Below are 23,864 nucleotides of genomic sequence, written 5' to 3'. Positions count from 1 at the left end.
ATTTGTATGGAGTGTAGCCATGTGTGGTGTCACCGCCAGACACCACACTTGCTAGGTGGTAGCCGTTTAAATCGGCCGCGGTCCGCTAGTATACGACGGACCGGCGTGTCGCCACTGTCAGTAATTGCAGACCGAGCGCCGCCACACGGCAGGTCTAGAGAGACTTCCTAGCACTCGCCCCAGTTGTACAGCCGACTTTGCTAGCGATGGTTCACTGACAAAATACGCTCTCATTTGCTACGACCTAGCAAGGCGCCATTTATCCTTTGCTATGTATCTAATGAAGCATGTACAGTAACAAGACCAATGTTCACCAATTGTGGATTAAAGTTAAGTATTCCAGCAGCTACGTACTTTTCTTTATAGCATTCATTACGTATCCTGTTTCAGACCTCACGCCAGCCTGCGTGAGTTTAAGAGCGTGCCTTTCGGTTACACGTCACTGTGGACTGGCTGTCTTGTCAGTCCACAACACCATGTATGGAAGTGAAACATGGACGATAAATAGTTTGGACAAGAAGAGAATAGAAGCTTTAGAAGATGGGTAGATCACATAACTAATGAGGAGGTATTGAATAGAATTGGGGAGAAGAGGAGCTTGTGGCACAACTTGACTAGAAGAAGGGATCGGTTGGTAGGACATGTTCTGAGACATCGAGGGATCACCAATTTAGCACTGGAGGGCAGCGTGGAGGGTAAAAATCGTAGAGGGAGACCAAGAGATGAATACACTAAGCAGGTTCAGAAGGATGTAGGTTGCAGTAGGTACTGGGAGATGAAGAAGCTTGCACAGGATAGAGTAGCGTGGAGAGCTGCATCAAACCAGTCTCAGGACTCAAGACCACAACAACAACATCAACAACTACAAGTGCGTTTCTTACGTAGGTTTACATAAATTATTTTAGTTTTTTGAGGTTTAAATTTGTTTACGCGTAAAAAGAGACATTTCACTGCCCCCTTGAATGATACTGTTTAGTTTCATTACATGTTAGAAAATATAAAGTAGAATTCAGTTGAATGTAAAAGTCAGGTAGCGGGCAAACTTTTAGATAGTTTTACTTTTTAATTATAGTTTTGTTAATGTTCATGTTTACGGAAATTGTCTTTCATCTTTAAAGTTCAACTTATCAATCATTTCATTAAAAGTTCCGCAAATTATCGTACAAATCATACAAGTCCTATAAATGTTACTTCATGTGTAAACGCCTTTTACGAATGAGAAAACACACATAATGTATTCTTTACTGTGCTCTTGGCACGTATTTGTCCATGTCTCGTCAAAAAAAAAAGTGTCTGCTTTGCATATTTATTTAGTTAAAAGTCCGCCGAGCGAACGTATTGGCTGAGCGGACAGTAGCCGCGCGGTGTGCGAGGTCATTGCTCCCGGCGCTCATTCAACTGGGCAGACAAGCGAAGAGCGTCGGCCAGCAGCGGCTGGTGTGATGTGAGGTAGGGCGCCTGCCTGCATACAGAGAGGGAGTGGCCACGGGTGAAGTTGGCCGTGACTGGTTGATTAGGTTTGGCGCCATTTTTCTGCCAAACGTCTCTCGCGCTTCCTATGTTCGCCGTGCTTGTGAGCTGAATTGAAGTTCAGAGGACTTTTGGAAACGGTTAAAAGGAATCTGAATTATTGAGAGACTTGTTATGCGGTGTGCACGCATGTTCGATTTAGTTGTATGTCGTTTTTAGTACATAATTAGCGTTTGGGATCTAAAATACGAGTTGAAATAATGAAGCGTTTTGTGATGAAGTCGGTAGGCCTACATGTTTGAAGTAAACACGTTAGCAATTGCACAGTATTGTTTTTGACATCTGTAATTCGTTCTGCAGACGTTCGTAAACGATGCCAGGTTGTGCTGCATTTGGTTGTTCCAATAGAGGCGAAGGTGGATTTCGCGTGTTAGCATTTCCACGCAATGAAGAAAGACGAAAGCAGTGGGCAGTTTTTTTAAGTACTTTTAGTCACGCAAAACAGATAGGCCTATTACAATTCACTGCATTTGTAAGCTTTTATTTCTTTAACAGTTCGTGCACACTGGTAGCATCACAAGCTTTTCTGAAGCCAATATCTGACAGTCCTTGCTGGAAACGGGAAGTTCCTGTAATTGCTGTGCCACGCTCATTCGACTTTATAGCGTCAAACTTTATTTCGTTCCGAATCAGAACAATAGGCATTATTTTGGTTTCAGTATTATTATTGCCTGACTGTTGACGCAGGCAAGGCACTGCCTCTGAGCACTATGGGACTTAACATCTGAGGTCATCAGTCCCCTAGAACTTAGAACTACTTACACCTAACTAACCTAAGGACAGCACACAACACCCAGTCATCATGGACGCAGGCAAGTTGTAAGCACGTTTTCCGCGGCTGTCGTGGTTGCTCAAACATTTTTCGTAGTAAATAATTGTAGGTACTCTTGAAGACAGTTTTTAATAGGCCTACTTACTGTGGGATAGAAGGGATACGGTAGTTTTCTTGTTATATTTGGTCGTTATTACAGTAGCCTACATTTAACATTACCTGATTTTTGTAATCTTTTTCGTTTGTTATCTACGAGAGGTGTTCAGTAAAGTCGTAAGCAGTTGTTTACTTGTGATATGCAAAAAGTTTGAAGACGTGACAAGAAGTACTAATACGTCTCACACTTTTTGCATGTAACAAGTAAACAACTGCTTACGAGAATGAGATTTTCACTCTGCAGCGGAGTGTGCGCTAATATGAAACTTCCTGGCAGATTAAAACTGTGTGCCGGACCGAGACTCGAACTCGGGACCTTTGCCTTTCGCGGGCAAGTGCTTGGGTAGTTCAGTTGGTAGAGCGCTTGCCCGCGGAAGGCAAAGGTCCCGCGTTGGAGTCTCGCTCCGGCACACAGTTTTAATCTGCCAGGAAGTTTCAACTACTTACGACTTTCATTCATCTGACGTAATACAGGTACGTTAAATCTTTAGCGTTATGCACTTCCGATACAAAACAAATGCTATACACTATTTTTGTTTTGTTTACGTTACTTTTATTGCAATATGTCTAGTAAACGAACTTTAAAGGAGATAAATGCAAGTAACGAATAATTTTTACAGTCACTGTATCAAATTTTCCTGTGCTGTACGTAGTAGGCTACTATGAGTATATTATAGCTGTAAAGAAAGGCATTTCACGAATGATTTCGCCATATTGTCTTGTGCTTTTGATTCGGTGAGTTTGTACTCCACTACTGGCCATTCAAAAGTTCCGCCCGGAGTTTGGCAGAAAAATGGCCGCCGTATCGTCCGGTTGGCCACTCTCTCCCTGTACAGGCTCTCTAGCAACAGGTGGCAGCTAGCGCCATCTCGTAGCGATGACGTCACCCGATCACTCGCCGCATGCCGCGCGCCCTGCTGCCGGCCGGTGGAACTATATGGGCAGGCACATTCCGCGCACGTGATTCGAGTTGCATTGCATTGCTGCGCAGAAGCACGCAGTGCCAATCCACGCGAAGCTTCTTGCGTTCATGAAATGCATAAAACGCGGCAGAATTAGTCCTTTATATGTCACTACACACTGTAGCGTCCTGGGAAAAAGGTTCGGATAAGCACGTGTTGTGTTGTGTGATAAGTATCCCTCTAGCATGAATGTAAATTGTCACTGTTTATTCACTAGAGCGTTAACAGTTCACACGACTGAAGCTTGTCATACTGTTTTAAAATCGTTCCCGGTTTGAATAACCACAACAAAAGTGTCTCAACAGTGTTTCTTATTTAGTGCGTTTATACGCTTATTTTTAAGCATGCATTTATTAAACGTCTCTGCTAACACATTTTATTCATCGCACCGTAAAGTCTCATCGTGTGTGATTGCATTGTTTATGTGTTGTCGATAACACATCGTCCCAGCACTGTGTCTTTAGCGAAATTAGTGACAGTTTGTGCCTGAAAAGTAGCATGTCACTATGGTGCACTACACTATATTGCTTTCTGTGCGTGTGTGAATGTTTTATCACTCATTGGATTAGGCCACAAGAAGAGGCTGAAGACGTTGGTTCCTCTCCCGTCGGCTGCTACACATCGTCAACAAACGGTGAGTTGGACCTAGCCATTGTTTATAATCTCTTTCTCCTAATTATATGTAAACACTTCGAAGTCCACATTTCGCACTCTCTTGAGTGTCCTATGTTCTGTTGATAGTCCACTTATCCTTGTGGCTCTATTTGCGACACATGTAAACAGTCGCTTTTGCAAATTTACAATTGAGTCCCTGCTACCTGAATACCAGAAAGCGACGTACTAAATACCTAACTATTTACATAATACATAAATATTAAACTTGTTTACATTGAAACCATGCCTGCATAGAAATATGATGCTGCTATATACTACAGCAGTCTGGTTTAACATTCCTACTGAGTGGCTCATATGTGCAAGATTACTGTCAACACACATGAGACCACGACCGTTCCATGTTGCACAGTACATGTGAAATTCCTAGTCGCAACAAAGGGAAAACGACCGCAGAGAACAAAGCACGAGAGATCCCCCCCCCCCCCCCCTCCAAAAAAAAAAAGAGAAAGCCAAAACCCCGAAATTCGTGGTCGCGAAATTAAACCTTCCTCAAAAACCATGTGTGTCAAGCCTGTGTCTCGCCAAGCATAATCGGTTCATCTCATGGTCTTATAAAACTGTGCTTACAACCAGGCATATAAATGAGTCTTAATACTACTTTACTACAGTGTTATCTGTGTCATAAATTGTGTTCACATAAAAATGCATATAGATATATACAATAAACAAACATCAGTAAAAATGTAAATGCATAGATGCTTACTAACTTTGAGTCAAAACCTTACAGATATTATTTACATAGATCTGTGGATGTTATTATTTCTGTAGCACATTTCTGGTGGGAAATATGAGAACATGGTATTCATGGACGAAAATTGTCAATAAGAAGTTTCCTAATCAAACATTCTTTAAATGACTCAGTCAGAGGTTCTTCAGAATCAGAATGTTTATTATCCCGTAACATACAAAGTCAAATCACAGATCTGATGTACTGGGGACTCGTCAACATTACATTTACATTACAATTACAATTTGTATATACAGTATTACTAAAACAATATATCAACACTCCAGTTTACATGAATTACAAAGTAATATATAACAACAGTGTTTGCATAGTGGACATATTTTTACAATCATTTATTTGACACAAAACTGCTAAGCTTAATTTACAGGTGATGTTCCCTTGCTCAGACTTCCACATCATCGTTCATAAATTCTTCTACAGAGTAATAAAATTTTTTCCGCTAATAACTTGTGCAGCTTTGATTTAAATTGCTCTAGCTCCATGCTATTTATTTGTTTCTTTTTTAGCATGTTGTAGATTTTCATGCCTATTATTGTGGGGTTTGTGCATATGACTTTAACCTGTGAGTAGGAAGCATTGTCTTATTCCTAGTGCTGTATTGATGCTTAATATTGTTGTCTACGAATAACATACGGTTACTGTATACAAAAATAATCAGTTCAGAGATGTGCAAACAGAGGGCACTTAATACCACTAGATTTCTTAACAGTGGGCGACAAGATTTTTTTGGTCTTGCATTACACATATTTCTAACAATTGATTTTTGTAATTTTAATATTCTAATGATTTTGCTTGTATTACCCCAAAAGATAATGCCATACCTTATAACAGCTTCAAAATAGCTGTGATAAACTACTTTTCTTATCTCCATGCTAGTTGAATATGACAAAATCTTCATAGCAAAGGTCAGGCTGTTTATCTTATTTGCTTTCTATATATGAAGACCAGGATAAATTTTGATTCCTAAAAATTTAACACAATCTGATTCTTTCAGTACTTGGTTACTGCAGGTAATATGAATTTCATTTATCTTAGAGTTTATAGTTTTGAACTGTAGTAAATGTTTTTTTCCAATATGCGATTTTAACACATTTAGTCAGAACCAGTTTTCTACACTGTCTAATAGATTTGTGGCTGTTGAGGGAATTTGTTGTGAGTGATTGGTTTTGATGAGGGCAGCCGTATCATCAGTGAATAAAACTGAGTGTGAATTTATGTTTAGTGGCAAGTCATTTATGTACAGTAAGAATAAAATTGGAACCAAAAGTCAGCCTTGTGGAACACCTTGTGAAATAATCATCCATTCAGAGAAGAAATTTCCCTTGCTTGATGATATAACTACTCTGTGTTTCTTCTTTGTGAGGTATAACCTGAACCACTCTAAAACATGACCTCCAGTTCCGTATTTTTCCATTTTATACAGGAGCCATTGATGGTTTACACAATCAAATGCTTTTATGAGGTCACAGAACAATCCTGCAACTTTGCTAGACTTGTCTAAGGCAGAACAAATTTTTTTCACAGACTCATAATAATAATAATAATAGTATTTATTCAACATCGAATAATCAGATACAATCCGTAGAAATCATACAGTGTCAGGACATCATACAGATTATTTTCTGAATACGTCAGTTTATAAATTACAAACTAAAGATTTGTTTGTATTAACAAATTTTATGTTTTGATGCATTTTACATTTGGTAGTATACAATCACAATATTACAAATATTGTTGTTATCAACATTATATTAGTTGTAGGTTAGTTAAAACTATGAGCTTGACATACTTATGAAGCAATTTTCATACAGGTATAATACTTGTCTAGGGAATGAAAAGGGTTTTCAATTAGAATTCTTTTTAGCTGATCTTTTGTTAGTGGGAAGGGTTGTGAGACTTTTTGGTTGGGCATTGGATAGCTTCAGCCCAGCATGAAGTACATTTTTTTTCATATAAAGCTGTTCTGTGGCTATTTACATGGTATCTGAACTTTAGCCTTGAATAGTACTGGTGCAGGTCACAGTTGAAATTTGGATTTATTGTTTCCACAAGCAGTATAACTTTCAATATGTATACACCTATAATGGTAAGCACACCTAACTTTGGGAACAGATTCCGACACGATTCTCGAGGTTTGGCACCACAAATAATTCTGATAGCTTTATTCTGTAGTATTAATAATGTGCTTAGGTTGGCTTGAGTTGTTGCACCCCATATTTCTACAGCATGGTTTAAATTTGATGAGAATAGGGCATGATAGGCAGTTTTTAGTACACACATGCCGTTACAATATTTGCTAATCATATTTATAGGAAACACATTCTTCGACAGCTTACATGCTAAGGAATCGATATGCATGTCCCGTTTGAGGCTGTCCTGGATTGTAATTCCGAAGAACTTTGTCCATTTTTCCTTATTTACAATATCATTTTCTATGTATAATTTCATGTCAAATTCTATTTGTTTCCGTATGTTAAATTCCATCATTGCAGTCTTTGAAGCACTTACACCTGCCTAATATCGTGTGGGGCCCCCGCGAGGACGCAGAAGTGCCGCGGCACGACGTGGGATGCACTCGACTAACTGGAGGGAGTGGACACCACGAACCGTGCACGGCTGTCCATGAATCCGTAGGAGTGCGACGAGATGGATTCTCTTCTGACAGCACGTTGCCAGACATCCCGGATATGCTCAATAATGTTCATGTCTGGGGAGTTTGGTGGGCGGCGGTAGTGTTTAAACTCAGAAGAGTGTTCCTGGAGCCACTCTGTAGCAATTCTGGACGTGTGGGGTGTCGCATTGACCCGCTGGAATTGCCCACGTCCATGGATGCAGGTGATCAGACAGGATGCTTACGTACTTGTCACCTGCGAGAACTGTATCTAGGCGTATCAGGGATCCCATATCACTCCAAGAGCTACACGCCCCTCACCACTACAGAGTCTCCAGCAGCTTGAACAGTCCCCTGCTGGCGTGCAGGGTCGTTGGATTCATGAGGTTGTTTCCATACCCGTACACATCTGTCCGATCGATACAATTTGAAAAGAGACTCGTCCCAGCAGGCAACACGTTTCCGGTCATCAACAGTCCAATGTCGGCGTTGAGGGGCCCAGGCGACGCATAAAGCTTTGTGTCGTGCAGTCATCGAGGGTACACGAGTGGGACTTCTGCTCCGAAAGCGCATATCGATGATGTTTCGTCGAACGGTTCGCACGCTGCCACTTGTTCGTGGCCCAGCACTGAAACCTGCAGCAATTTTCGGAAGGGTCGCACTTATGTCAGGTTGGGCGATTCTCTTCAGTCGTCGTTGGTCCCGTTCTTGTAGGATCTTTTTCTGGCCACAGCGATGTCGGGAGACCTGATGTTTTGCCGGATACCTGATATTCACGGTATACTCGTGAAATGGTCGTAAGGGAAGATCCCCACTTCATCGCTACGTCGGAGATCCTGTGTCCCATCTCTCATGCGGGGACTATAATTCCACGTTCAAACTCACGTAAATCTCGATAACCTGCCATTGTAGCAGCAGTAAACGATCCAACAGCTGCGCCAGACAGTCGTTGTCTTCCATAGGCGTTGCCGACCGCAGCGCCGTATTCTGGTTGTCTGTGTGTCCCTTTGAATGCGCACGCCTGTGTCAGTTTGTTTGCCGCTTCGGTGTATGTCAGGCCCGTAGTATGGGATCGGTACCACGACGCCTCTGTCCTCGGAGACGACCGCTGCACTGCCGTTTGCTATTAAAAAGACGCCGAATGCATGTCACGAAAAAGGACTTTGGCGGGTAACGTAACTCTGTCTTCAGTTATTAAAATTACCAATCAAAATTTGCGAATATGAGATGAAGGGAAGGACGTCATGCCAGAAAAGTTAAAAACGCTGTAACTTTGTGGCACCAGTTTACTTCTCTCACAACCAATTAGCGTCAGAAGCAACCACCACCTTATACGCATGTATTACGAAAATTTGCACGGCATGTGTCACGAGAGACGCCCGGGAGGCGCCGCCGTCGTACCCCCCCCCCCCCCCCCCCCCCCCCCTTCACGGACACCACCCGAGTTTAAGTTGCACGAACAACGTGGCCATCTGATCAGCCGACCCGGATCAGGAGAGCCACCGCAGCACATTTCAGTTACCACTGTCTATACTTTTACAAATAAATTCGTAATACTTTGTCAGCATGAACAGGAAGGAATCACGATTCACACTCGTAGCAGTGCAAGTTCAAAAACATAACAAAGTAACTTCTTTTTACATGTAAACTAAGAAAAAAATATTGAATTTAATTGATGAAAGGAGACAATATAAAAATGCAGTAAATGAAGCAGGCAAAAGGGAATACAAACGTCTCAGAAATGAGATCCAAAGGAAGTGCAAAATGGTTAAGCAGGGATGGCTAGAGCACAAATGTAGAGGCTTATTTCACTAGCGGTAAGATAGATACTGCCTACAGGAAAATTAAACAGACCTTTGGAGAAAAGAGAACCACTTGTACAAATATCAAGAGCTCATATGACCCAGTTCTAAACAAAGAAGGGAAAGCAGAAAGGTGGAAGGGGTATATAGAGGGTCTATACAAGGTTGATGTACTTGAGGACAATATTATGGAAATAGAAGAGGATGTAGATGAAGATGAAATAGGAGATACGATACTGCATGAAGAGTTTGACAGAGCACTGAAAGACCCGAGTCGAAACAAGGCCGTGGGAGTAGACAGCATTCCATTAGAACTACTAGCGGCCTTGGGACAGACAGTCCTGACAAAACTCTACCATCTGGTGAGCAACATGTATGAGACCAGCGAAATACCCTCAGGCTTCAAGAAGAATATAATAATTCCAATCCCAAAGAAAGCAGGTGTTGACAGATGTCAAAATTACAGAACTATGAGTTTAATAAGTCACAACTGCAAAATACTAACGCGAATTCTTTACAGACCTCGGCGAAGATGAGTTTGGATTCCGCAGAAATGTTGGAACACGTGAGGCAATACTGACCCCACGACTTATCTTAGATATTTCGCTGCGCCAAGTCACAACCAGACTGTTGTATTCCAACTGTACGTAGACCTCTGGCTACACGCTACAGATCAGTCTGTCACCAAAGCCAGATTTTTGCTGCCGATTCAAGCTGTGATCATATGCCCCGGCTTAACAATAGTACAGGAAATCGCGAGATGCCATAGGACGTGCTACTGGGTATTTGAGGTACCGGTGTGTACAGCAATGTAGACGACCACCTCTCCAAGGTCTCGCTGTATGGTGGTACAACACGCAATGTGTGTTCTTCATGAGCAGTAAAAAGGGCGGAAATGCTGTTTATGTTGATCTCTGTTCCAATTTTCTGTACAGGTCCAAAACTCTCGGTACTTAGGTGATGCAAAACTGTTTTTGATGCGTATATTTCGCCGTGTTCGGTGAAGCTTGGCATGTTTGTCAAGCTTAGATCGTGCTTAACGTGTGTGCGGAAAATTTGACAAGATGGCGGACGTTGGTTGTGTCGATGATACGCAGCGCATGTTTAGTGAAAATTGCTTTATTACGATTTATCACACTGTATTGTGAGTTTCCACAACTGTGGAATATACGATCGAGGACAAAAACAAAATAGCACTGACAATTATCAAAATGATAGAGGTATCACATCTTTCCCAGCCATATACTAGGTAGCAAGGGTTTATGAACAAAACCGATGTTTTACGTATAACATACAAGAGTGAGTGCCATGACATAAAATAAATCGAAGTCCTTCGGTTCTTCCGCGTCAGAGGACAAAGTAGAAGAGAATAATTTTGCGCGTACAATACTTGGCGCTTTTTTTTTTCTTTTTTTCAGTGTGAGGACGAAGTTACTAACGGGTCACTGTCGTTTACGGCTTTTCGTGTGTGTGTATTTCTCTCTCATTTTTAACCATTCCCTGTACCAGGGTCTCGTTCTTTAAACATTGTTCCAGAGTCCTGTTACAAATACTGTATCTGCACTTTCAGCCATTCCCGCAAGTGCCAAAATGCAGAATACACAAAAAAGCGTCTGCTTCAAAACTAAGGTTAAATTGACAAACTTTCTTGGCACGTGTATAGGCTTGTTTGACACGTGCGTGGCTAGATAAGAGCGAATGTGACGCACGAATTTCCTCTTTTACGCTGCGCGTAACGCGTTTTTGAGAGTTTTATTGCCCATTCGAAGAAAGCTGATTTCGTCATCGGGTTCTGATAATAATAGGCCCGTTTAGCTGATTTTGATGTGTAAATCTCTCATTTTAAGCCATTTCCTGGACCAGTGACATTCTTCTTCTTTCTTTCTTTCTCCTTCTTCTTCTTCTTCTTCTTCTTTTTCTTCAAACATAGCACCAACGTCAATACCAGGATGGCTTTGTCTGCATTTATCGCTATTCTCATTACTGTCAAAATGGCAGAATTTTATACGAGGGCTATTCAAAAATTAAGGTGACTTTTCAAATTGCGCGGACAACGTACATCCGGTTATCGATCTTTTTGTTTTGTTATGTTGGTACACACGTCCCGAACATACGTTCACAGTTTCAAGTTTGTTTTTGACAGATAGAAAGGTTAGACGTGTTTTAGTGTGCTCGACTATTTCCGATTATTACAAAAAATGGAGCAGAGAATTTGTATAATCAATTTTTTTATGAAAAATGGAATCAAGTGGTCTAAAAAACTTCGGATGTTGACAGTGGCATACGGTGAGTCTGCTCTAAGTGAAAAAAAAAGTTTACAAGTGGTACAAGCTTTTCCAAGATGGCCGAGATGCCACTGACGAACCTCGCTCTGGCCACCTCAGCACATCAACAACAGATGATAACGTCGAAGCTGTGAAGAAAATTGTTTTGGAAGATAGTCGAATTACCGTAAGACAAGCTGCTGAGGATGTTGGCATATCGGTCGGCTCGTGTCATGCAGTTGTTTTTTGGATATTTTGGGCATGAGACAAGTGTTAACGAAGTTTGTTTCGAAACTTCTCAATTTTGTTCAGAAAAACCGTCGTTTGAGCATCGTTCAGGAGCTCTTGACTTGCGATAATGATGATCCTGATTTGCTGAAATGGGTCGTACCTGGTGACGAAACATGGATTTACTGTTGTGACGTCGAAACCAAAGCCAAGTCGTCCCAATGGAAAAGCATCCAGGAGAGGCAAGGCCGAACAAAGCACGCCAAATCCGGTCAAATGTCAAAGTTCTGCTGCTCACTGTTTTTTTTTTTCCAATCACAGTGGCGTAGTGCATCGTGAATTTTTGCCTCAAGGTCGCACGGTCAATGGGTATTACCTTGACGTCCGGAACTGACGAAAAACAATTCATCGCTGTTGCACCACGATAGTGCACCTGTTCATTCATCGTTGCTTCTGGGAGATTTTTTGGCCAAAAACAACACGACAGTCATTCCTCAGCCACGATATTCACCGGATTTGGTTCCCTGCGACCTTTTTCCTGTTCCCAAAACTGAAGAGACCTATAAAAGGACGAAGATTTTCAACGATTGAGGAAATAAAAATTGCACTGCTGGAAGTACTCAAGGCTGTACCACAAAGTTCTTATGAGAAGTGCTTCGAGGATTGGAAGAAGCGCTGCCACAAGTGTATTGTATCAAAGGGGATTACTCTGAAGGGGACAGCATGAATACTGATGAATAAATAAGTGTTTTTTCATAAAAATATAACGTCGCCTTACTTTTTGAACACACCTCGTCTGTCGGTATCGCACTTTCAGGCACTGTAGCTCAACAAACCTAGAAAAACAGGACTATCTTGGATAGATCTATAACGCACTGTAGCACCGAAACCGCATATTTGCGTGATAAGCATGTATAAATACGAAATCCACCAAATACAGCACTACCTATCTGGTCTATGCGGGACTATAACTTCGGAAAATGTGAAAGTGAGATTGCGCTGTACGGTGTGCTTTTGTTCTACAGTCTGGGCAGAGGACACGTCATAGCTTCAACCAATCAGAACATAGAATGAGAGTACATTACACGTTATGTAATCAGCCAATCATATCATCTCATTCTCAACGCGCGTACACACAATCGACGAAAAAAATTGTTAAAACTGAAACACAAATAAAGTGGATAGTCCAGTGTACTGTACAAAACGTACAGTACCTAGCAAAATGCTGCTGTAACATACCTGTAATGTCGAGGAAACTGAAGGCGTCGGTTTCCCCAAAAAGGCAGTGAGTTGTAGTCGCGACTTGTGCTTGCAACATTCTTCAAAAGACTTCCTGTATCTTAATTCCGCTGGAAGGGTAAATTGTACCCGCTTCAACAAAAAAGTGATGTAATATTTATTTTTGGTTATGTACTCGACAGAACATACCCTCAGCTAGGTAACCCTGGAAATATTTGGTCTCTCTGTCGTTTTGTGGAATGGCACCTCTGAAGTCCCACTTCATTCTCTCCACGTTCTGTGTGTGGACGGAACGCTCTTACGTATCTGTAAGGTTCAGACTATGGTTCACTCTGACCTGCTGAAAACCTACAGTGCCGACTAGAGTGTTGTATTAACTGAAGCAGTCACTAACGATCGTCGTTCCAGAGAGGATCTTTCCTTTTATTATTCTGAACCACTCTTACTTCATCAGAAATTCAGTGGGCTCAAGGAAGCGTTTTTTAGCTCGGCCCTCCCTGAATTCCACCGACAGTTTCCTGAGATTTCACGGCCATTGGTGAGTCCTTTTTCGAAATTTCGCTGCGCCAAGTCACAACCAGACTGTTGTATTCCAACTGTACGTAGACCTCTGGCTACACGCTACAGATCAGTCTGTCACCAAAGCCAGATTTTTGCTGCCGATTCAAGCTGTGATCATATGCCCCGGCTTAACAATAGTACAGGAAATCGCGAGAAATTCGGGAAATACAGCCAAAAAGAGCTTAATCGCGCCCCTGCAAATCGCGACCTATTCGTAGAACAGCCAAGTACGTGTAACAACAAAAAATACAAAAGTCACAGCTTCACTGCCAGTAATGTAACCCAAGATCACTGAACCCTCCTAGAATTGACGACTGCAGTTGGCACCAACGTGGTTACCGTCAACACTCTTAGCAGTATGATCGTCAGTATACGGTGTAAAACAGGACATTTTGTATGTAGCAAACCGATGGAGACCTTATAATTGTAATTAATTAGTGCGTAAACTATAAATTATGAGTTCCTTCGAATAAAATAAGAATAGTAAAATTTAAGATGGTTAGTAGTAATGTCCGTCGAGCAGTCTAAGGCGCTACAGTCATGGACTGTTCGGCTGGTCCCGGCGGAGGTCCGAGTCCTCCCTCGGGCATGGGTGTGTGTGTGTTTGTCCTTAGGATAATTTAGGTTAAGCAGTGTGTAAGCTTAGGGACTGATGACCTTAGCAGTTAAGCCCCATAAGATTTCACACACATTTGAACGTTTTAGTAATGTCAGTGTCATGTGTCCCACCCCCCCCCCCCCCCTCGTCACCGTCCCCCTTTAATGTTCTAGGATTAAGTTCTGTTATTATGTCCAAGCCGTGACACACCCTCGGGAATCGCGAAATCAAAATCATTATACAGGGTGCGTCAAAAAACTGTATACACACTTTGAAGCGTCATAGAAAATTTATTTCCCGGCCTACAATGTTAAATTTCTGAAAACTTAAAGTCCAATTGGAAAAATAAATGTACTTTTGCAAATGTGATTAATGTTCAAACTAGTGGCCTTCAGCATCAATACATTTCTGAGTACGAGTCACCACTGACTCTGTACATTGTACCAAAGTGTCCAAAGAGATTTCTGCGCACACCGCCTGAATCTCATTCCAAAGTGTGTCCAGGTTACTTGGTTTACGTTTGTACACCTCATCTTTTACTGTGTCCCGTAAGAAGGAATCCAGCGGCGTGAGGTGTGGAGAGCGTGCAGGAAACTGGATTGGTCCCCTGCGTCCTATCCACTGGCCTGGCACATCGTGATCCAGGTATGCTCGTACGTCCCTATGATAGTGCGGCGGGGCGCCATCTTGTTGGAAATAAAACTCATCATTACCGTATAATGCACGAATGGCAGGGAATATGGAGTCAGCAAGCATTGTTAGGTACGTTTCTCCAGTAACAGTGCCTTCAAAGTGGAAAGGCCCAATGAGTCCCCTTGCAGACAAACCACACCACACATTTACACCAGGCAAATTCACAGCCTTTTCAACTGTAATGTGACGATTATCTTCAGCCCAGTACACGCAACTGTGGCTATTGACAGCTCCATTGAGTTTGTATTGGACTTCATCCGACCAAATTATGCTACCCATAAATCCCGGTTCACGTCTCACCATCTCCTGAACCCATCACAAAATTCTAACCTTCTATCTGGATCGTCGTCACTTAGCTGTTGCAGCAGCCTCGGAATGTACACACGAAACTTGCCTTTCTTCAGAATGCGTTGCACATTACCAGCACTTACATTACTCTCACGTGCCGCTTGCCTCGAAGATTTTTGAGGTGAACGCTGAAACAGTTGCGAGACCGCAGTTGTGGGGAATCATCACTTGTAGCTGTACGAGGTCGCCCTGATCGACCTTTATGCACATCACACACTGTTCCACGAATTTCGAATTTCTCTCGTAGACGTGTAATTGTTAACCTTGGAGGTGGTTCTGTACCATAGTCACTTCTCCACTGTCGTCGAACCGCAGCTACATTCTCAAACTTCCAGTACCACTTAATTATCTGCTTCCGCGCTTCGAAGCTCAAACGCACGTCCGCCATGTTGCAGGTAGTTCCTTGCCACTGCTGCCACCTGTTGAAGAAACATAACATTACTTTCTCAAATATATTAAACCTTGTAGAACGGGAAATAAATTCACTATAACAGTTCAAAGTGTGTATACATTTTGTTGACGCACCCTGTATATTCGGGATGGGAAAGATTTCTACATACAAGAGTAGCAATGTGATTGCTTCATTGGTGACCGTTTCACATGTCGTCTTATACATTTTTTTGACGCACCCTGTATATTCGGGATGAAAAAGATTTCTACATACAAGAGTAGCAATGTGATTGCTTCGTTGGTGACCGTTTAACATGTCTTCTTACGTCCCAGGCTAATCACATGACGGAAAAAAGCGGAACCAAAATTATATAAGAAGCCACAGCTCTAGTTATTTCTGTAGCTGCTGTATGTGTATTAATTTGTGTGTGCGGGCGAGACGAAACAGTCACTTTGCCATTGCCTGGTCGGTTCACGTCTTCTGTGCTCGCTGTAATTGGCCAACTGGATCACGTGTCCTGTGCTCAGATTGCGTCAACAAAGCCACATCGTCCAGGCAATCTAGACGCCACGCTTTGCGATGCTGTTGTGCCGTACTGATGGATTTACTTGCTCATCGCGCAAATGTGCGGTTTCAGCGCTGCAGCGCATTGAAGGCCAATCCGAGAGACGTCATTGTCTTTTCGGCGTGTTGTGCTACAATGCCTCAAAATCCGATACGGGCTTGCTTGGCAAATCCGTAGTCAGATAACGATTTTGTCAAACACATTTGATCGTTTGCGGGGGCCTTAGCCGCGACATTCTGGTCTTGCACTCGACTGAAAAAACCGACCGAAAGAAAAAATCGACGGGTAAAATATTCAAATGTGTGTGAAATCTTATGGGACTCAACTGCTAAGGTCATCAGTCCCCAAGCTTACACACTACTTAAGCTACATTATCCTAAGGACAAACACACACACACCCATGCCCGAGGGAGGACCCGAATCTCCACCGGGACCAGCTGCACAGTCCATGACTGCAGCGCCTTCGACCGATCGGCTAATCCAGCGCGGCCGACTGGCAAAGTGGTGGTTAAAACCAGTAGATTGTCCCATCACGAATTCCATAATGTTTGAAGTGAAGTGCGGTGTCATACCTTACGTAAATGGTGCCTAGGGTGTTTTGTTTGTATGTTTCAATTCTAGTTGTTGTTTATAATATGTTGTCACCGATATTTCCTGGCAGATCTAAACTGTGGATCAAGTCGTGACTGCAACCTGGGACCTCCACTTTCTTCGAGCAGGTGTTGTGCTTGCTGAGCTATCCGAGCGTGACTCGCGACTTGCCTTCACAGCTTCAGTTCCGATAGTAGCTCTTTACCTGTGTACCTCGTGTTGTTCATTTCGTGTGGGTGGTGGCTCAGATTAGTACGTTTACTGTGGTAGAGTCACCAAAGTATCCCCAATAGCTGACAGCACTGTTGGCAGCTTTCAGTTGTAGAGTGCCAACAGGTGCAGGTGAGACAATAATCGACTACAGAGGTGTGGCGTCGTTGGCGGGGAGAGGTAGCCTATAGGGAACGCGTTAAGTGACTGCTCGAAGTACCGGGTGATCAAAAAGTCGGTATAAATTTGAAACTTAATCAACCACGGAATAATGTAGATAGAGAGGTAAAAATTGACACACATGCTTGGAATGACATGGGGTTTCATTAGAACAAAAAAAAAAACGAAGTTCACAAAATGTCCGACAGATGGCGCTGGACAGCGAAACGTCAGTGACTGCGCATGACAATCGAGTATAAAAGGAGCTGTAATGAGAGTCTGAGAATCAGATGCGCCAGCAGTAGCAGCGTGTTGCCGTTACCTGAAAAGGCGCTTTTAGTGAAGCTGTATTATCAGAACGGGGAATGTGCTAGTTCAGCGTTACGATCCTATCGCCATAGGAAGGGGATTCGAACGGGCACCTGTTACCTGGCGAAGCGGAGGGCATTTGCGGTGTGGGCGTTTCAAAAGATGCCGGAAGATGACGATTGGTTGAGTTACTAAAATGTAGACTTTCACGGCCGGAAATATCATGTCCAGTATAATTATTCGTTTAGAGGAGACGCAAGTACTAGCGGCCACAAGCGGGTATTACGAAAGGCTCTACAGGGAGGCAATCGAAATCGCTAAACACCCAAATAATTTCAACCGAAAGGAGGAGGGCGTGAAATTAAACGGTATATGGATGCCGGTGTTGAGGAAGATGTGTACCACCCGTCCACTACTGGGTGATGGCAACGGCGACGGACAGCGGCCAATTGCACTGACGTTTCCAAAACACGTGACGTCACGCCGCGGCGCGGGAGCGCGCGGACACTGAATTTAGCGGCAGTCAGTAGCGAGCCAGCGGGTGTGTTGGACCTTCCATCGAGCTATGGACCAAAAATGGTTCAGATGGCTCTGAGCACTGTGGGACTTAACATCTGTGGTCATCAGTCCCCTAGAACTACTTAAACCTAACTAACCTAAGGACATCACACACATCCAAGCCCGAGGCAGGATTCGAACCTGCGACCGTAGCGGTCACGGGGTTCCAGACTGAAGCGCCTAGAACCGCACGGCCACACCGGCCGGCCAGCTACGGACCCCCTTGAAGATGTCTCCCGCAGTCGGAGACGAAACGTTGGGAATCGACACAGAATTCATCAACCGACCACGGCATAACATCCCGGATAATTATAATGGACATGATTGGTTGAGTAACGTGTTGTGGACCGACGAAGCTCATTTCACGCTCCGAGGGTCTGTCAATGCCCACAACTGCAGAATTTGGGCTACCGAAAATCCTAGAACTGTCGTGGAAACTCCACTGCACGACGAGAAAGTCACGGTATGGGTTGGATTTACCACATCTAACATTATCGGGCCTTTTTTCTTCGAGGATATGCGTGATTCTGGTTTTGAAACTGCTACCGTGACGGGTGAGAGGTACGCCGATATGTTACAGAATCGCAACATCCCCAGCCTGGCTGATAAACACCTGAAGAACGTACGATGTTTATACAGGATGGCGCTCCACCCCATATTGCTAGACGCGTGAAAGATCTCTTGCGCGCGTGGTTTGGTGATGATCGTGTGCTCAGCCGCCACTTTCGTCATGCTTGGCCTCCCAGGTCCCCAGACCTCAGTCCGTGCGATTATTGGCTTTGGGGTTACCCGAAGTCGCAAGTGTGTCGTGGTCGACCGACATCTCTAGGGATGCTGAAAGACAACATCTGACGCCAATGCCTCACCATAAATCCAGACATGCTTTACAGTGCTGTTCACAACTTTATTGCCGGCCGAAGTGGCCGTGCGGTTAAAGGCGCTGCAGTCTGGAACCGCAAGACCGCTACGGTCGCAGGTTCGAATCCTGCCTCGGGCATGGATGTTTGTGATGTCCTTAGGTTAGTTAGGTTTAACTAGTTCTAAGTTCTAGGGGACTAATGACCTCAGCAGTTGAGTCCCATAGTGCTCAGAGCCATTTTTTGAACAACTTTATTCCTCGACTACAGCTATTGTTGAGGAATGATGGTGAACATATTGACCATTTCCTATAAAGAACATCATCTTTGCTTTGTCTTATTTTGTTATGCTAATTATTGCTATTCTGATCAGATGAAGCGCCATCTGTCGGAAATTTTTTGAACTTTTGTATTTTTTTGGTTCTAATAAAACCCCATGGCATTCCAAGCATGTGTGTCAATTTGTACCTCCCTATCTACATTATTCCGTGATTTATTCAGTTTCAAATTTATTATAAACTTTTTGATCACCCGGTAGATGCGCGAAGCAGCTGAGGCGAGCTCTTAGCAGCTGTAGAGCCAAAACATTATGACCACCTGCTTTGTCTGTCTGTGGAATGCAGTACATCACTGATTCTGCGTGCCAGGGTCCGACAGCTTATTGGTAGGTTTGTGGCTGTAGATGTTCATGCACAGGTCACGTGATTCGCACAAATAATGGGCTGCAGATTTGTGCCGGCCGAAGTGGCCGTGCGGTTAAAGGCGCTGCAGTCTGGAACCGCAAGACCGCTACGGTCGCAGGTTCGAATCCTGCCTCGGGCATGGATGTTTGTGATGTCTTTAGGTTAGTTAGGTTTAACTAGTTCTAAGTTCTAGGGGACTAATGACCTCAGCAGTTGAGTCCCATAGTGCTCAGAGCCATTTTTTTGCAGATTTGTGTGCGCGGTGGTGGTGCCTAATAGTGACAAAAACACGTAGGATTTCCATCACGCGAATTTGGTCAGCGAGACATTAATGTGAGCTATAATGCTCCTCAAATTCCTGTTCCACGGTTCTGGCTCCGAGATGCGGACAACTATACTGCAGAAAGATAACACCGCCATTGGGGAAGACATCTAGCGTGAAGGGATGCAGGTGGTTTGCATTTGTCAGAGTGCCTTTGATTACTGCCACAGGTGCTGAGCAAATGCGGGAGAATGTCTCCCAGAGCATAACGCTGGTCCTACCAGCCCGCGTCCGTGGTGCGCTGCACATTCTGAGCCGCCGTTCACCTCGATGGCGGCATTTGTGGACATGACCGTTGTTTACCAAAAATGTGATTCACCCGAAGAGCTGACACGTTTCATCGATCGTCAGTCGAACCCCGACGGTCCCGCGGCCACTGCACATGTGCACTACTGACCATTAAAATAGCTACACCACGAAGATGACGTGCTACAGACGCGAAATTTAACCGACAGGAAGAAGATGCTGTGATATGCAAATGATGAGCTTTGCAGAGCATTCACACAAGGTTGGCGCCGGTGGCGACACCTACAACGAGCTGGCATGAAGAAAGTTTCCAACCAATTTCTCATACACAAACAGCAGTTGACCGGCGTTGCCTGGTGAAACGTTGTTGTGATGCCTCGAGTAAGGAGGAGAAATGCGTACCATCACGTTTCCGACTTTGATAAAGGTCGGATTGTAGCCTATCGCGATTGTGGTTTATCGTATCACGACATTGCTGCTCGCATTGGTCGAGATCCGATCACTGTTAGCAGAATAAGGAATCGGTGGGTTCAGGAGGGTAATGCAGAACGCCGTGATAGATCCCAACGGCCTCGTATCACTAGCAGTCGAGATGACAGGCATCTTATCCGCATGGCTGTAACGGATCATGCAGCCACGTCTCGATCCCTGAGTCAACAGTTGGGGAAGTTTGGAAGACAACAACCATATGCACGAACAGTTCCACGACGTTTGCAGCAGGATGGACTATCAGCTCGGAGACCGTGGCTGCAGTTACCCTTGACGTTGCATCACAGACAGGAGCGCCTGCGATGGTGTACTCGACGACGAACCTGGGTGCACGAATGGCAAAACGTCATTTTTTCGGATGGATCCAGGTTCTGTTTACAGCATCATGATGGTCGCATCCGTGTTTGGCGACATTGCGGTGAACGCACATTGGAAGCGTGTATTCGTCATCGCCATACTGGTGTATCACCCGGCGTGATGGTATGGGGTGCCATTGGTTACACGTCTCGGTCACCTCTTGTTCGGATTGACGGCACTTTGAACAGTGGGCGTTACATTTCAGATGTGTTACGACCCGTGGCTCTACCCTCCATTCGATCCCTGCGAAACCCTACATTTCAGCAGGATAATGCACGACCGAATGTAGCAGGTCCTGTATGGGCCTTTCTGGATACAAAAAATGTTCAACTGCTGCCCTGGCCTGCACATTCTCCAGATCTCTCACCTATTGAAAACGTGTGGTCAATGGTGGCCGAGCAAGTGGCTCATCACAATATGCCAGTCACTACTCTTAATGAACTGAACTGTATCGTGTTGAAGCTGCATGGGCACCTGTACCTGTACACGCTATTCCAGCTGTGTTTCACTCAATGCCCAGGCGTATCAAGGTCGTTATTACGGCCAGAAGTGGTTCTTCTGGGTATTGATTTCTCAGGATCTATGCACCGAAATTGCGTGAAAATGTAATCACATCTCAGTTCTAGTATAATATATTTGTCCAATGAATACCAGTTTATCATATGTATTTCTTCTTGGTGTAGCAATTTTAATGGCCAGAAGTGTAATTGACAATGTTGTCGGGTTAAAGTGCGAACACGTACGGATGGTCTGCTGCGTAACATCGTGATCGATAATGCACGATGAAACACTCGTGTGTGCACCGACATTGTGCTCGTTTGGCCGAGATGCCACAGCTCACCACCTATCCTGCCCACGTTCTCTGATGAGTAGTGGATGTCCAACCGTTTAGTGCCTAGTGCTAGTTTCACTGTCCTTCTACCTCTTTCTGTAGATGCTCGAGACAGTGGCGTGTAAACATTTGATCAGCTTATCCATTTTCGAGATACTCTTTCACAGGCACTGCGTAGTAGTAATCTACCCTTTATCAGAGTCACTTATCTGAATGGCTTTCCCCATTTGCAACCCGTATCTTCTCTACGTGTCTGCCCCACTTGTATACTTTTGTTACCACATCGTATGCCCACAACGCCACCAGGCAGCAACGGATGTCGCGGTGGTCAGTGGTCGTAATCGTTTGACTCGTAAGTGTTGTAGGAACAGTGGAGGTGACAATCCGTTGGCAGCAATGATCTCATGGACGGGGTTGCCGTGACGAACTGTGCTGTAATGTAGCGGAGGTCTGGGTTATGTCGGAAGCCGATTGTTCGTCCGAGTTAGCGAACCTGTCGAATGTCTCGCCAGAAAATTCTGTTTCTGTTAAGTAATATAATAATAATAATAATATCACATCACAGCCAAGGCAGATTAAGCGTGGAATATATCAAGCAAACGCATTAAGTCCTTTCTGGTTCTGCCTTGCTCTGAACCCACTATCCAACATGCTAAATAATACAAATTATGGATATAATATTACTAGAACATACCAACACAAAATCATACATTTGCTATACATGGATGATCTAAAACTACTGGCAGCAACAAATCAACAACTCAACCAATTACTAAAGATAACAGAAGTATTCAGCAATGATATAAATATGGCTTTCGGAACAGATAAATGTAAGAAAAATAGCATAGTCAAAGGAAAACACACTAAACAAGAAGATTACTTATTGGATAACCACAGTGACTGCATAGAAGTGAGGGAAAAAACAGATGCCTATAAATATCTAAGATACAGGCAAAAAATAGGAATAGATAATACAAATATTAAAGAAGAACTAAAAGAAAAATATAGACAAAGACTAACAAAAATACTGAAAACAGAATTGACAGCAAGAAACAAGACAAAAGCTATAAATACTTATGCTATACCAATATCTACCTACTCATTTGCAGTAGTGAAATGGAGTAACACAGACCTAGAAGCACTCAATACACTTACACGATCACAATGCCACAAATATAGAATACATCACATACATTCAGCAACAGAAAGATTCACATTAAGCAGAACGAAAGGAGGAAGGGGATTTATCGACATAATAAACCTACATTATGGACAGGTAGACAATTTAAGAAAATTCTTTATAGAACGAGCAGAAACTAGAAACATACATAAAGCAATCACTCATATAAATACATCAGCTACACCTTTGCAATTTCATAACCACTTCTACAATCCTTTAGATCACATAACATCAACAGATACAAAGAAAGTAAATTGGAAAAAGAAAACACTATATGGCAAGCACCTGTATCATCTAACACAGCCACACATTGATCAAGACGCATCCAACACTTGACTAAGAAAAGGCAATATATACAGTGAGATGGAAGGATTCATGATTGCAATACAGGGTCAAACAATAAACACCAGATATTACAGCAAGCATATATTAAAGATCCCAATACCACAACAGATAAATGCAGACTTTGCAAACAACAAATAGAAACAGTAGATCACATCACAAGTGGATGTACAATGCTAGCAAATACAGAATACCCTAGAAGACATGACAATGTAGCAAAAATAATACATCAACAGCTTGCCTTACAACATAAACTTATAAAACAACACGTTCCCACATACAAGTATGCACCACAAAATGTACTGGAGAATGATGAATACAAATTATACTGGAACAGAACCATTATAACAGATAAAACAACACCACACGACAAACCTGACATCATACTCACCAATAAAAAGAAGAAATTAACACAACTAATCGAAATATCCATACCCAATACAACAAATATACAGAAGAAAACAGGAGAAAAAATTGAAAATTAGATCCAACTGGCTGAGGAAGTCAAGGACATGTGGCATCAGGATAAAGTTGACATTATACCAATTATACATCAACTACAGGAGTCATACCACACAATATCCAC

The 23,864-nt window shown here is 43.2% G+C and overlaps 1 protein-coding gene across 2 annotated transcripts in view; it reads left to right on the top strand.

Moving 5' to 3' along the window:
• The first annotated feature begins 3,423 nt into the window (after positions 1–3,423).
• The window catches only part of LOC126483796 (uncharacterized), a 92,087-nt gene continuing 71,646 nt past the window's right edge, over positions 3,424–23,864 (top strand). For both annotated transcript variants that reach the window (XM_050106973.1, XM_050106974.1), the window contains exon 1: positions 3,424–4,054. The gene's annotated coding sequence lies outside the window, so the exon portion shown is untranslated. The remainder of the gene's footprint in view (positions 4,055–23,864) is intronic.

The sequence above is a fragment of the Schistocerca serialis genome, chromosome 6, assembly GCF_023864345.2.
Source record: "Schistocerca serialis cubense isolate TAMUIC-IGC-003099 chromosome 6, iqSchSeri2.2, whole genome shotgun sequence".
Classification (NCBI taxonomy): Eukaryota; Metazoa; Arthropoda; class Insecta; order Orthoptera; family Acrididae; genus Schistocerca; species Schistocerca serialis.
The sequence above is the reverse complement of the archived record's forward strand: the minus strand, read 5'-3'. Positions and strand labels throughout refer to the sequence as shown.